The 14,366-nt window shown below is 34.3% G+C and overlaps 1 long non-coding RNA gene across 1 annotated transcript in view; it reads left to right on the forward strand.

Annotated features, from left to right (window-relative positions):
• The window catches only part of LOC138925438 (uncharacterized), a 133,455-nt gene extending 119,874 nt beyond the window's left edge, over window positions 1-13,581 (forward strand). The window contains exon 3 of the long non-coding RNA XR_011441609.1: window positions 11,680-13,581. This is a non-coding gene — a long non-coding RNA (uncharacterized lncRNA). The remainder of the gene's footprint in view (window positions 1-11,679) is intronic.
• Window positions 13,582-14,366: the final 785 nt, after the last annotated feature.

Here is a 14,366-nt window from a genome sequence, read left to right on the forward strand (position 1 = left end):
TTTCTTTCCTTTTTATCTTTTGCTCCCTAATTTTGATAAAAATGTATTTATTTCACCATAATCATTAAAATAATATTCCTGTTGTGTATTAAACTGTAAGTTGCTAAATATAACCATATTATATATATGTACATCTCACTATATATATATATATTTTACTCATCAATTTGAAGATATAATTCTACTAGCTTTGCCTTATATTTTTATTCTTAGGAATTCTACTTTTTATAGTTATAGTAACTTCCTTAGAGATTGTCTCCATTTTGTCTCTGATTTCTCTGAAGATCTTCACTTTTCTTTGGTATTTGCAATTCCAATAAATATATCTCAGTGGACATTTCTTATTTATTTCACTTGATACACATTGTGCTTTCTATATGTTTGGATTTATGTTTTTCGTTAATTCTGGGATATTTATATTCATTGTCTCTCCTAATAACTCCTCCCCCATTCTCTCCTTTAGAACTCCAATTAGGCATATAGTAGACCTCCTTTTTCTATCCTCAAGTCCCTTAACCTCAATCATATTCTTTATTTCTACTTCTCTGTCTGCTTTCTGGATCATACATTCAGTAATGATCTTTTCAGCTGCCTCTAAAGTGATGTTTAACCTGTTGATTTAATTTTTGCTTTCACACATACACACACACACACCCCCCCACCCCCTCACGCCCCCCCCCACCCCCCGACACATACTCTATGAGTATTTTGGTTCTTCCTCAAATCTCTCTGGCCATTTTTGATATTGTCTTGTTGCTTGCATAATTTTGTAGATTCATCATTTATGCTTCACAATTCTTTAGTCATAGTGGTGTTTTGCTCCAATTCATAATTCTAAAGTCTAAAGATTTTAGGAGTTTAAATCTGACCTTGTTTTTGGTATACTTATGCCAACACTTGCTACTAATGTTTTGTTTCATCAGTTCTTTGTAGTTAGTTCATACTTAGATGAATTTCACCTGTGGGATCATGGAATACCTTGATTGAGGATGATTATATCCAAAGAAGATTGGTATTTTCTTTAATATGTATCAGCTGATATGATATTACCAAGCTGAAATAAATTCTGTTTAATTTCTTCACCTGGTGATTTTCTTCCTGCAATAAAATGTTTTTTAAATTTGAATCCCAGACCCAAATGTTTTAGTCCCATGGATAGAAATTATTAAGGGACACTACAATTATTGTTGTTAGTATTGTTATTGCTATTGTTGGTTTTATTATTTCTTCATCATCATCATCATCATCATCATCATCATCATTATCATCATCAGTAGTAGTTGTATTTCTTGATGGCACAGGCAGAGGCAGTTTCATTTGTGGGTCTCCTCACATGAAGACAAATTATTCCCTAGTGACCCTTCCACTAAGTGTTTTTCTTGAATTTCTTATGCCTGATGTTCTGTATCAGCTTCCCCCCTCATTTATTAGAACAATACCTTGTCTCTCCTTCTCCCTTCTCTCCCTGTGTCTCAGTTTCCAGCATTGACATCTCCATTAAGGAAGAACAGTCTTTTTCCAATTTCAGGTTCATATACTTTTATTTTATTTTATCTTTCTGTCTGTTTAGAGTTGTCCCTAACTTTCTTTTGAGCTCAATAACTTGTTTTAAGTACATACTTTTGCTACTTTCTGATATCTGGTCCATGGGAACATAATTTTTTAAAAAGAAAGATGTAGTCCACCACAGTCCTGGAAACACTCAAATGATTTTTTCTATATCTATTGAAATTTTTCAATCTCAATGTGATGATTTTTAACTTTAGAAGTGTAGGCATTGGCTACTTTTTAAAAAAATTAAGATTTTTTTAGAGTAGTTTAGGTTCACAGCAAAATTGAGAGGAAGGTGCAGAGATTTCCCATATACCCACTGCCCTGACATGTACCTAACCTCCCCCATCATCAACATCTCCCATAAGAGTGGCAAATTTCTTAGAATTGATGAACCTTCATTAACACATTATAGTCACCCAAAGTTCATAGTTTACACTGGGGTTCACTTCTGGTGTTGTATATTCTATGGGTTTGAATAAATGTGTGATGACACGTATCCATTGTTACAGTATCATACAGAGTACTTTCACTGCCCTAGAAATCCTCTGCTCTGCTTATTCATCCTACCCCACCCCCCCAACCCTGGTAACCACTGATCTTTTTACAATCGCCATAATTTTGCCTTTTCCAGAATGTCGTTTAGTTGGAATCATACAGTATATAGCCTTTTCAGATTGGCTTCTTTCACTTAGTAGTATGCACTTAAGTTTCCTCCACATTTTTTCACGGCTTGATAGTTCATTTCTTATTATCACTGAATAATATTCCATTGTCTGGCTGTACCACAGTTTAGTTATCCATTTACCCACTGAAGGATATCTTTGTTGCTTCCAAGATCTGACAATTATGAATAAAGCTACTGTAAACATCCGTGTGCAGGTTTTTGTGTGAATGTAAGTTTTCAACTCCTTTGGATAAATACCAAGGAGTGTGATTGCTGGACTGTATAGTAAGAGTATGTGCAGTTTTGTAAAAAACAACCAAACTGTCTTCCAAAGTGGCTGTGCCATTTTGCATTTCCACCAGCAATGAATGAGAGTTCCTGTTTCTCCCCATCCTTGTTGGCATTTGGTGTTGTCAGTGTTCTGGATTTTGGCCATTTTAATAGGTGTGTAGTGGTATCTCATTATTCTTTGAATTTCCCTGATGACATATGATGTAGACCATCTTTTCATATGCTTCCCATCTACATATCTTCTTTGATGAGCTGTCTATTCAGGTCTTTATCTCATTTTTTAATTGATTTTTTCTTTTTTAAAAACGTGTTTGCTGAGGAAGATTTGCCTTGAGCTAACATCTGCTGCCAATCTTCCTCTTTTTTGTATGTGGGTTGCCACCACAGCATGGCCACTAACAGATGAGTGGTGTAGGTCTGCACCTGATAACTGAACCCAGGCCACTCGAAGTAGAGCACACTGAACTTAACCACTAGGCCATTGGGGCTGGCCCCGGTTGTTTTTTTTTTTTATTGTTAAATTTTTAGAGTTCTGTATATATTTTGGATAACAGTCCTTTATCAGAGGTGTCTTTTGCAAATATTTTTCCCAGTCTGTGGCTAATGTTTTCATTGTCTTTGGTAGTGTAGATGTTTTCAATTTAAAAAAAGTCTAGCTTATGAATATTTCCTTCATGGATTGTGGCTTTGGTGTTGTATCTAAAACGTCATCACCATACTCAAGGTCATCTAGGTTTTCTCCACCATACTTAAGGTCATCTAGGTTTTCTCCTATGTTATCCTATGCTAAGAGTTTTATACTTTTTCATTATACACCTGTATCTGTAATATATTTTGAGTAAATTGTTCAAGGATGTAAGGTCTGTCTCTATATTCATTTCTTTTTTCATGTGGAGGTCCAGTTGTTCCAGTACCACTTGTTGAAAATATTTTCTTTGCTTCATTTTATTGCCTTTGCTCCTTTGTCAAAGATCAGTTGACTATATTTATGTGGGTCCATTTCTGAGCTCTCGGGTCTATTCTATTGATCTATTTGTGCATTCTTTCACCAATACCACACTGTCTTGATTACTGTAGCTTTATAGTAAGTCTTAAAGTTGGGTAGTGTCAGTCCTCCAACTGTGTTCTTCTCCTTCAGTATCACGTTGGCTATTTTGGGTCTTTTGCTTCTCTACATAAACTTTAGAATCAGCTTGTCAGTATCCACAAAATAATTTGCTGGGATTTTGAGTGAGATTGCATTTAATCTGTAGGTCATGTTAGGAAGAAGTGACATATGACAATATGAAGTCTTCCTCTCCATGAACATGGAATATTTCTCCATTTATTTAGTTGTTTAATTTCCTTCATTAGAGTCTTGTAGTATTCCTTATATAGATCTTACATATATTTTATCAGGTTTACACCTAAGTATTTCATTTTTGGGGGTGATAATGTAAGTGGTATTGTGTGTTTCATTTCAAATTCCACTTGTTCATTGCTAGTATATAGGAAAACAACTTTTGTATATTATGTTTTCATCTTGCAACTTTGCTATAGTTACCTATTAGTTCTGGGAGTATTTTTGTTGATTCTTTAGGATTTTCTACATGCATGATCAAATCATCTATGAATAAAGACAGTTTTATTTATTCATTCCCAATATGTATATAGTTTCTTTCCTTGCCTTATTGCATTAGCGATAACTTCCAGTATGATGTTGAAAAGGAGTGATGAGAGGGGACATCCTTGCATTGTACCTGATCTTAGTGGAAAAGCTTTGAGTTTCTCATCATTAGATGTGATGTTAGCTGTAGGTTTTTTGTAGATATTCTTTATAAAGTTCAGGAAATTTCCCTCTACTGCTAGTTTACTCAGAGTTTTTATTATGAAATGGTTTTGGGCATTGACTCCTTTTTATCAATAAATTTTAATCTCATTATAGTAAGAGAATGCGGTCTAGGTCATGTTGATTTTGGGGGATTTAAAAAGAATTCTTTTTTATTTAATGGGGTATGATATTTCTCTTTTAGTATTTGATGAGACTTCCTTTGTGATCAAATGTATAGTCAATTTTTGTGTTTCATATGTGCTTGAAACTAATTTGCTTTTTTCTATTTGTGGTTGCAAGAATTGCCCTATCTATATCTTTATACGTCAATTAAAATGTGCTTTCTATTTGTGCTACCCATATCTCTAGTATATTAACATACTTGTCCATTTTATCTGTCTGGTTTTAAAAGAGGGGTAGAGAAACAGGTTCTGAAATTAGTAATTTACTTTTTTTAATGTTATGTGTGCTTATCATACCTCAGTAGTCTTCCCAGTCTCTAAATCCTCTCAACATTTTTTGAGTGCCATCTTACGATAGATGTTAGTTGTCTCATTATATCTATTTTACTATTCTTCTTTAAGCCAACCAAGCTTAACACCAATACTTTTATTTTAATTCCATTTAAATAGAGGTTTAAAGAAGAAAGCTTCTCTGTGTTTATAATACTGTTTATATTCTTTGTTTTTCTTGATTTATGGCTTGGCTAAAGGTGGAGTTCTAGGTTTAAAATTATTTTCTCTCATAACTTGAAAGAATTGCTCCTTTTTCTTTCAGTATCTAGTAATGTTATTTAGAAGTTTAGAATATTGATAATCTTTTTCCATTCTCTGGAGTTATTTTAGATCCTTTCCTTATCCCTGATATTCTGAAAATTGTTGATGATGCACTTGTCAAAGAAAAATTGAATCAGACAAGTTAAACAGGAAAGGAAGATTTTATTAAGGACTATTGCAAATTGAGAGATTGAACTCAACTCTGCTGAAACAAAAGTTGGAAGAGTGCTTAAGCACTGGAGTGTGCTAGTGGAAAAGTACTGGGGGACAATAAGGAGAGTAGGGAGGTTGACCAATGTGATTATACCTTCTGTGTTTGCTAATTGTTGCTTTTGAAGTTAGACTCCTATCCTCACCCTCACCTTATCACCCTAAGGAGATTAAGGTGCTATCTTCTTCTATGATTACATTTCAAAGGGATGTCTCCCAGGACCTTGAGACCGATATTCCTCAATTATAAAATTGGTGGAGAGTCTGGGGTGAGGATTTATATCTCAAAGGAGCAAAGAAAGGATTTAGAATTACAAGTTTTCTAAAGTAAATGCTCTAATGAAATGGAAGTCAGAACGAGGAAGAAACCTATCTAAAGTTTGATCAAGCTCAGGGGAACATTAAGATCATCTTGGTCACACTTTTGTATTAACCTTATTTTTTTTAAATTAGTTTGTACACTTGGTGTGATCTTTTAATCTGGAGACTCCTGGATTTAAGCTCTGGGGATTAATTTTTGTTTTGGGGGAAGATTGGCCCTGAGCTAACATCTGTGCCAATCTTCTTCTATTTTATGTGTGAGACACTGCTACAGCATGGCTTGATGAGTGGTGTGTAGGATGGTGCCTGGGATCTGAACCTTTGAACCCTGGGCCGCTGAAACAGAGCACGGGAACTTAACCACTAAGTCACCAGGCCAGGCCCAGGTCTCTTTGTTTTTTGATTTCTTTTAGACCTATCTCTTCTATTTTCTCTTCTTTGTTCCACTGAAACTTTTATTAATTTAATGTTGAACTTCATGGTTTATGTATTTTGTCTTCCATATTTTCTATCTCTGATCTTTTGTTCAACTCTCTGGGAAATATTTAGTAGGGTTTTCCAAATTTTTTATTGATTTTCCCATTTTAGTAATTATATTTTATTTTCAGAGCAGTGTTATCCTTTGGTTACTCATTTTTTTCTTTTAACATGGATCTTGTTTTCTGGCTGAGATGTAATGGTACGTACGTCTAGGGAATCTAATTGGGGATATTTCATAATCGTTAAGGACTTCTGTCTGTGTTTTCAGAGGTCATTTTAGTTGTTTGTTTGTCATTTCCAACAAGGTCTTGTGGTCCTTACTTGTTTCTTTATATTTAAGATGGAAGGACAGAGGAACTCATTGGGAACTACGAGCACACGGTCAGGGAGGGCCCCCTGATTGCCCTATTGCATTTTAGGGTAACCAGAGAGAAACCAGCTATTACTCTGAAGATCTCAACATGTCTGAGGCATTTTTTTTTTCTCTAGTATCTTCCAAATCCTTTAAAGAAGAACTATTAATTTCTTTTTAACTTGGAATTAGAAACCTGGGTTCTCTCTCTGCTTGTTGAAGTAGGAGTATGATATTGGAGGTTATTAAAAATCCATATATAGGGCTTTCAATTTATCCCCTTGTTTTGAGCCCCAAATTTCATTCCCATTCTCTGGCATTTTCAAGCCAAATGCTCTGTCATTACAAGCTCTATTTGCTTCCAATCCAACAGTCTGCTCCTGTCCAAGTATTTCTACCTACCTCACTCTTCTTTACCATTCCCCATCACTCCTTCATTCTATTTCTCCTCCACTTATGACGCTTTGCAGTGTGTCTCCTCACTGTTTTTATTATATTTATTTCCTAGTGAGGTTTTAGGAAAATGAGTTGAGTTGTTAGTCATGTGATCATTCTCTGATTACCTAGAACTCAGCCTGTCTCCTTTTCCGCATGTGTTTCTATTGAGGAGGAAAGTAAAAAACATTAGTTCCTGGTGCTTGGAATCCATAGAAAGAAATAGTAGATATTACTTTTAAATGCTGAGGGCTCGATTCCAAGATCACTTCTAACGTTGCTCTCTTGGAGTTCACTGGCCCTTAGGGAGCTGGTGTGTATAGGTCTGCAGGAGCAGAACAAGGTAATGCTGGACCTGGATAGCGCTGAGTCGGAGGACAGTCTTCCTGGAAGATCCACAGAGGGTTGCACTGGTATACCAGCTTTCTCTCTCTGTTGTGTTTCAGAAATAGCTGCCAACCATGTCACAGCAAGAAACAGGGGAAGATATCAGATTTTTTTACTTTTGTTTGAAAAGATTTCCTAAACATATTCTAAATCAGGATTTCCAGCTGAAATTAAAATTAATCTCTACCCCTCAGTTATACTTGTTTTTCAAAAAGAAATTCACAGCAGTATCAAATAATTGGCTTTATATTGTTTGTGGTAAGAAAAATAAAGGTTGGTTATTTCAGAAGTCTAAGTTTTGTATTGGTACTGTTCTATCATCCTGCTTAAGAAAAGTCACAGTTTTGATTTTCGATTACATTTGTGATTCTCTGCACTTAGTAATGTAGCTGGCCTTTCTTTATCTCCGGTGCATGCTGATGCTTTAACTCACGTAAATGCGTGATTTGTTTCCAATCACAAAACTTCCCTATGGCTTATCAAGGGCAGGGTTATTTTAGCAAAAGCATAGCATGCGGTGCATAAATAGCACTCATATATAAACATAGCATGCATAGGAGATTAATACAGTTTTCTTTTCTCGAGTGATTAATATTTACCCTGGCAGCTGTAGCATTTTAGTCTTCTATTAGCTGACAGATGTGAATAAGGGCTGCATCTTGCCTCTACCAAGCTGCTATATCTTTATACATGTTCATTGCTTAGGGACTATGAAATATGCTCCAGGAATATTTAGAAATCTCATAGGAATTTCTTGTGGCTTCAACTGATTTTTTTTCGCAAATATATTAAATTGAATATTTTATTTCTTCAGGGCAAAAAGTTATCTGGCTTGAAACTCACAGGTGCAGAAGAATAAACAAACTTTCACCTTAAATCTAGACGTTCATATGTGAATCACTAGCTTGTTATAACAGTCGCATGGCACAGAGCATCAGGAGAAGTTGTAAAGGAAATAGTGATTTATAGCTTTGCATATGGGGCAAATATGGAAAAGAAAACATGTTTATATTTGAAAGATAATTATAAATGTATACGATCGTAGGTTTTATTTTGGGGAATCAGATAATTTATGTGCCATTTCATCATCAATGTCTAATATCACATATTAGGCTTTGAGTAAAAAACTAATTATGACTCTGCTTTCTCTTCATTTTGTGCATAAGTTTACTTTTATATAAGTTTGATGTTAAAATGATGGCTTGTGAGATTATGAAGGTGCCTAGATTTTTTTCAGATGTTTATTTGAATGGATATTCTTTTGTATGCAACATCTGCAATGATAGAAAACAAAAGTACAAATTGGAAAATATGTGCTGTCTCACAAATATTTATATATAGTCTCAAAATTATGTGTGGTGTGTCTGTGTCTATGTATCCACAAGCACATTTAAAAATATGTAAAATATATTCAGTATTGTGTATCATGTATATTTTACTAATTAATACTTAGAATGTGTATCTATTAAAAACTATATACACATACATATTTCTGTGTGTGTGCACACGTTTGTACATATATGCAGTGAGAATTTAATGAATGTGTACATATTATTAAAATCTTTAGTCATATTTGTCTATGCATTTGCTGAATAAATGAAATATTAGATGCTTAAGATATAGTGCTATGGAGCACTATAAATAACCAAATGAGATATAGTCTCTGACAACAGTATTCAAAATCTGATTGGTAAATAAAAAAAATAAGAATAGTAGAATAACAATATCAAAGTAAATCACACTTCTATACATAATTACAAAGAGTGTTACAGTGTCAGTACATATTGCCAACTGTTGACTTTCCACAAAATACAAGAACAACTTTTAATCTAGTGAAGATAAGTCTGTTACACATAATGCAATGAGTAGGGACACCATCTTGGCAGAATGTGAGTAGTGTTTTACAAGGGGAAGTCAAGGGAGGATATTAATATGGCTTTAGGGCCCGCATGGAGTGATTTTAAGGCAAGTCTTTCAAGGCAGGGAGAAGGATGGGATTGGGCAAAATTTAACATAGAATAGCTTTAGATTGGGCACAGTGAGTCAAAGTTTTGAAGCAAATATGGATAAGGAAAGAATTAATATCAACAAGTAAGCTATTTTATTTCCCTAATAGTGTTATTTTCCAGGAGCAAGTATTTCCTGGAGTAAATAGCCAAATTATCTCTACTCATTCTCAGCAGTGCTTTACTTAGAGATGAACAGTTCATATGATTTCAGTATTATTTAATAAAGGAGCAGGTAAATTTGTTGGTTTCAGTTTTTAGTACCCCCTTTTTGCATTCTTCAGCCTAAGCTGGAGGATAGAATATCATTGTTAGGGAATATGATCAATCCAGATATCAGATATTCATCACTATTCAGTGTGTCATGGTTGCATACAGAATTTTTTATTGCAGTTCTGACTTTTAAACATGTCAGATTTTCTTTCTTTTTTTTATCTATAAATGGAATATTGTTTGTTAGATCGTTTGGTACAGTCGCTGCTGGGCAGTATTTGAGACTCCTGAGAAATTGCATTTCTGCCCTGCAATATGCATATTAAGGAAAGATTTGATCACAATTTTAAGTCTACCACTACATCAGGAGCCCAAAATGCTCACATTAACCCACGTGAATGAACTGATCCCATCACAGTCCCTAGAGCTCTCAGAACCAGGCATTAAAACAACCCAAAGCACTAAAGCTCAGTAATTTCATAACTATAGTTTCGAGTGTCTAAGACAATGCAGAGTATTAAACCAGCAAAGATAAATGAAAACAGTCGAGTAGACAAAAATTAAAAATATAAGGTTAAAATGTGACAAGGAGACCTTTCGGTTTTCTGGATCGTATTCTGTGGATTTTAGGTGGAAGATGTCTACTTCATCATGCTCGTTTTTGAACATCGAGACATGTTCATTGTCTTGATCCTAAGGTCTTGCTCAGAAGCTACCTTCTTCTCCAAGATTGTCTGCTTTAGGAGGATTCCTAAAAATTCTCAGCTTCTGGACCCCAATCTGAACAGTTTCAAATTCAAGGAAATAATTCGAGGAAGGCTTATGTCTCTTTAATTGAGAGATGTGTATCCAAAAGTCTAAGAGATTAATATTATACTAATATTAATAGTTCCTTCTGATTAGGTCTTTTTCATCAAGGCTCATGATTAGTGTGCACAGTGAGCCAAAGATTTTGAAGCAATGCTGGTAAATGAGTTGTGAATCTTGATAAATTAGCTGTTTTAATTGGCTCACATTCTTTTTTCTCGGGGTAGGTATCTCCTGGAACAAATAACCTCGCTATTTCTGCTTGTTCTCTATTGTCTAAAATATGTAGGGAAAGGGTCCCTGCTTTAAATTTTACTTATTTTAGTCCTAAAGAAGAAAAGATTTATAGTAAAATACATGCTTTAGGATTTGAGAGAAGGAGGAATCTCAGAGCATCTTAATGGATCCTCTTAGTCACAGTGATTTTGCAGGAATTGAAATTGAGTATTGGGGTTTGCAAGTCATTTGATTTTTATGTGAAAACATGTTTAAGTTTACTTTATGCTAATGAATTAAACCTGCAATTTTTTACGTACACCACATATTTAATGGTGTATTCACGTCCGTCCTTCACATGTAGCTTCAGGTTAAACATGTTTAATTGACTTACTGTAGGCTACTTTTGTACCATTAGGGCTTGATGTAGGTCAATGGTCTTAAAACTGAGTTACACTTATCACTGAGTGTACATGACACAGTTACCTGGGAATTGGCAGGTATAAGGAATCAATTTCGAGAGCCTACAGCTCCATATATATTCATTCTCTAAACTGATCTTCCTGAACCTGAATCCCTTAGTCAAGGCATCATGTTGGTTTTAATTTTCCACCTTTCATTTTGCCATTGCTCTTCTCCAGTGTACCAAAGAAATCTATGCTTCTCACATATCCTGACTCTCCCTCTGGTGCTTTACCCTAAAACCAACAAAGAAATTACAGTGGAAACTACTGTTCTTGATATTGAGTAGAATGAGTTATTGACTGGGTACTAAATACTTCTACAGGGTACTCCTAAGAAATTGTTTATTTTCAACAAAATTTTACAAGCAAGCACCTAATAGTGCTGTCTGGTGCTAGATCACAGCAGAAACATTTTTGATAAATAGACATGTGATTTTTGACATTTAACTCAGAAGGAATTGAAAGTATTGCATATTTTTCTTGTATTAAAGCCTTTTAGTTCCTAATTTCTATAAACAATGTTTCTTAATGCTTACATCTATAAACATAGGAATTAGAGTAGAATTGATGCTTAAATGTGTCTGATTTTTTTTTTTAGATGTCTTTTTTTCTTTTTTCAGGGAAAATTTCACCCTAAACTAACGTCTGTTGCCAATCTTCGTCTTTTTCATTTTGTTTTTTTTCTCCCCATAGCCCCAGTGCATGGCTGTATATCCTAGCTGTAAGTCATTCTAGTTCTTCCACGTGAGCCACCATCACAGAATATCTACAGACAGACAAGTGGTGTGGTTCCACGACAGTCGGGGAAGCAAACCCAGGCCGCTGAAGCAGTGAGCGCGGAACTTTAACCACTAGGCCATCAGGGCTGGCTCTAAATCTGTCAGATTTTAGCTGTAAATAGTGTTCCCCAGTGGAGTCCTGAACTCTTTGTAGAAATGTATCAAACAAAACAAATTTTAAAAAGCCTCAGCCATTTATTGAGATATAATTCTAATGAAATTTTAATTTTTGTCTCATAGTTATTTTTCATATTTATTTAGTTTTGATAAGTTACATATAAGTTATAATTGTGTTGCAATAAAGAAGAAATTTTTGCGTAAAAATTAAAGTTAGACAGAAAAATGCAAAATTTTGTTACAGAGATGATATCTGCTAAAAATAAGCATAAGATATATATGAATGATTAGGATAAAAGTCTCAGGAGTAAGTAGTGGGGAATGAGGAGTTCAAGGAAAAAAAGAAATGTTATACAATTTCAAAGAATTAAAGGAGAGTTTATCCACAAAATTGCCTGTTTGTTTTTATGGTCAATCTCTGTTGGATATCTATAGAAAAAAGGATTTGTAATTTTTATTTAAAAAATTTAATAGTTGAAATAAAATTGAAATCTTATCCATTTCAACTACTTAAATTGGGAATGAAAAATTTTTAGAGACAAAACTGTAAAGGATAGTGTTGGATAGAAATTGTTTTTTGATAATGTGTAAACAAAGAAGTTTGTAAACAGCTTGTATAGATAATTCAAGGCAATTTTTGGCTTTGGCCTTATAGATTCATATTCATCAAATTTGCATAAATACTCAGTAGAAATAAACTGCATAAATAATCTTACCATGCAAGTAAGCCACTGATTATTCTTTTGCACTGCCATTAAATCAACAGTTTATTATGCTTATTATGTTTGTAAAGTACTGTTTTGACAAGATAGATGTGCTTTATAAATTATAAAAATTAAGTAACTTACTGAGTACCTAAACTTCCCCCCAAAAGATTTCTTTATTTACAGATTTTGATGATTTACTGACAAGGAAAAGTAAATAGAAAAAGGTAAGGAGAAAAGTAAGTGGATTGACCTCTGGTTATGATGGTGTGAAGAAGAGGGTGACTCTTCACTCCCCCCAGATAAGTGTTAAACTGGGTAAAACTGTGAAAACAAACATTTCTGCGCTTTTGAAATCAACCATGGCAAGCTGTAAATTGAGAATTGTTTATTCATGAAAAAGTGAGAGAGTCTGTGATCTTCCTGCCTGGAGGTCCCCCACCCCATGCTAGGCACAGCTTGTTCACGTGGTAGTTTCATCACCAATTGGCTGTGAAAACCATCAGTCTTGCTGATATGGAGATGGGGAGACCAGATAATTTAGCACTATCTCTCTGCTTATTCTTACTCCTGCAATGTAGCCTGCAGGATTAGAGCCTAGAAATAAAGAAGACAACGTGCCTAAGCGAAAAGAGCAATACTAAGTATTACTAAGAGGTATAGAATATTCTGCAAATTTTGAGAAGAGTTCTGAGAATCCACGTGAAAGATAAGTTATCCCTCTGTCTCCAGAAGGGCAGAGAAATGAGGGAGTACAGTCTGTTTAAAGTACTAGAATAGTCTGATATGGAATAGATCTTCAATGAATATTACTTTTGTTTTTCTCCTTTTCCCCAGTTTTATGTGGGCAATTATTATCGCTTGAAAACAAAGGTAACTAATATCTGGAAACATTTTTTTATACAAATTATCGGTTTGATTCTCTAACCTTATTCAAACCACCACACAATTCAAGTCTACTGTTGATAGAAATACCCTCCGTCAAAAAAAAGAAATTAAGCAGAATCTCAGCTCTCCAGAACTTGGCCTTTAAACACATTCTCTCTTTTTACATCTTTAATATCTTTTCCGAATTCCAATAATCTCAGACAACCCCATATCCAGATATAAGTATACAATTGATTACAAAGCCAAATATATTGCATAGGATACATATTCTACAGATAAATTCAGCTATTTTTCAATGTTTTGCCCCAATTACACCTGTATTATTGTCAAGTGAGAAATGTTCTCAATTTTTTTTTCAAATGAAAACCTTAATGAATGATCTGTGCAAGGTTATTTATTTTTCCTTATAGTATATTTCTACTTTAGGTTAACTTACAAAAAGTTCTGAAGTAGGGAACCTTGAGGCATACTGCTAATAACTTAAATATTGCTTAAATATTACTAACTTCAGAATATTTGATATCCAAGTCCCATATGTCATAGACCATACAGTTCCACTTGGCTTTTGCTGTAGCATTCTGCTCTTCAGACTTTTCAGCCGAGAAAAGTTATAATTACAATAAGGAAACATACAGCCGAGAGCCAGACATCAAAAAAGTGCTAAAGCTAAACTTGCATAGGACAGTGTTATTTTCGTTTCCATAATTTTCAGTTAAATATTAAGAGCTAACTTTATTTCACATCATTTTAACAACCTCAATTTCTGGAAGCCTTTTACCCTTATGAAATCAGGAGTAAGTTTTTGATGATATAATATTTTGCCTTTTAGAAATGTAAAACAACCAGTCATTACAGATGGTTGGAAAGAATAAAACTGTTTGAAAAATACTAT

Source organism: Equus caballus, chromosome 8, assembly GCF_041296265.1.
Source record: "Equus caballus isolate H_3958 breed thoroughbred chromosome 8, TB-T2T, whole genome shotgun sequence".
NCBI lineage: Eukaryota > Metazoa > Chordata > Mammalia > Perissodactyla > Equidae > Equus > Equus caballus.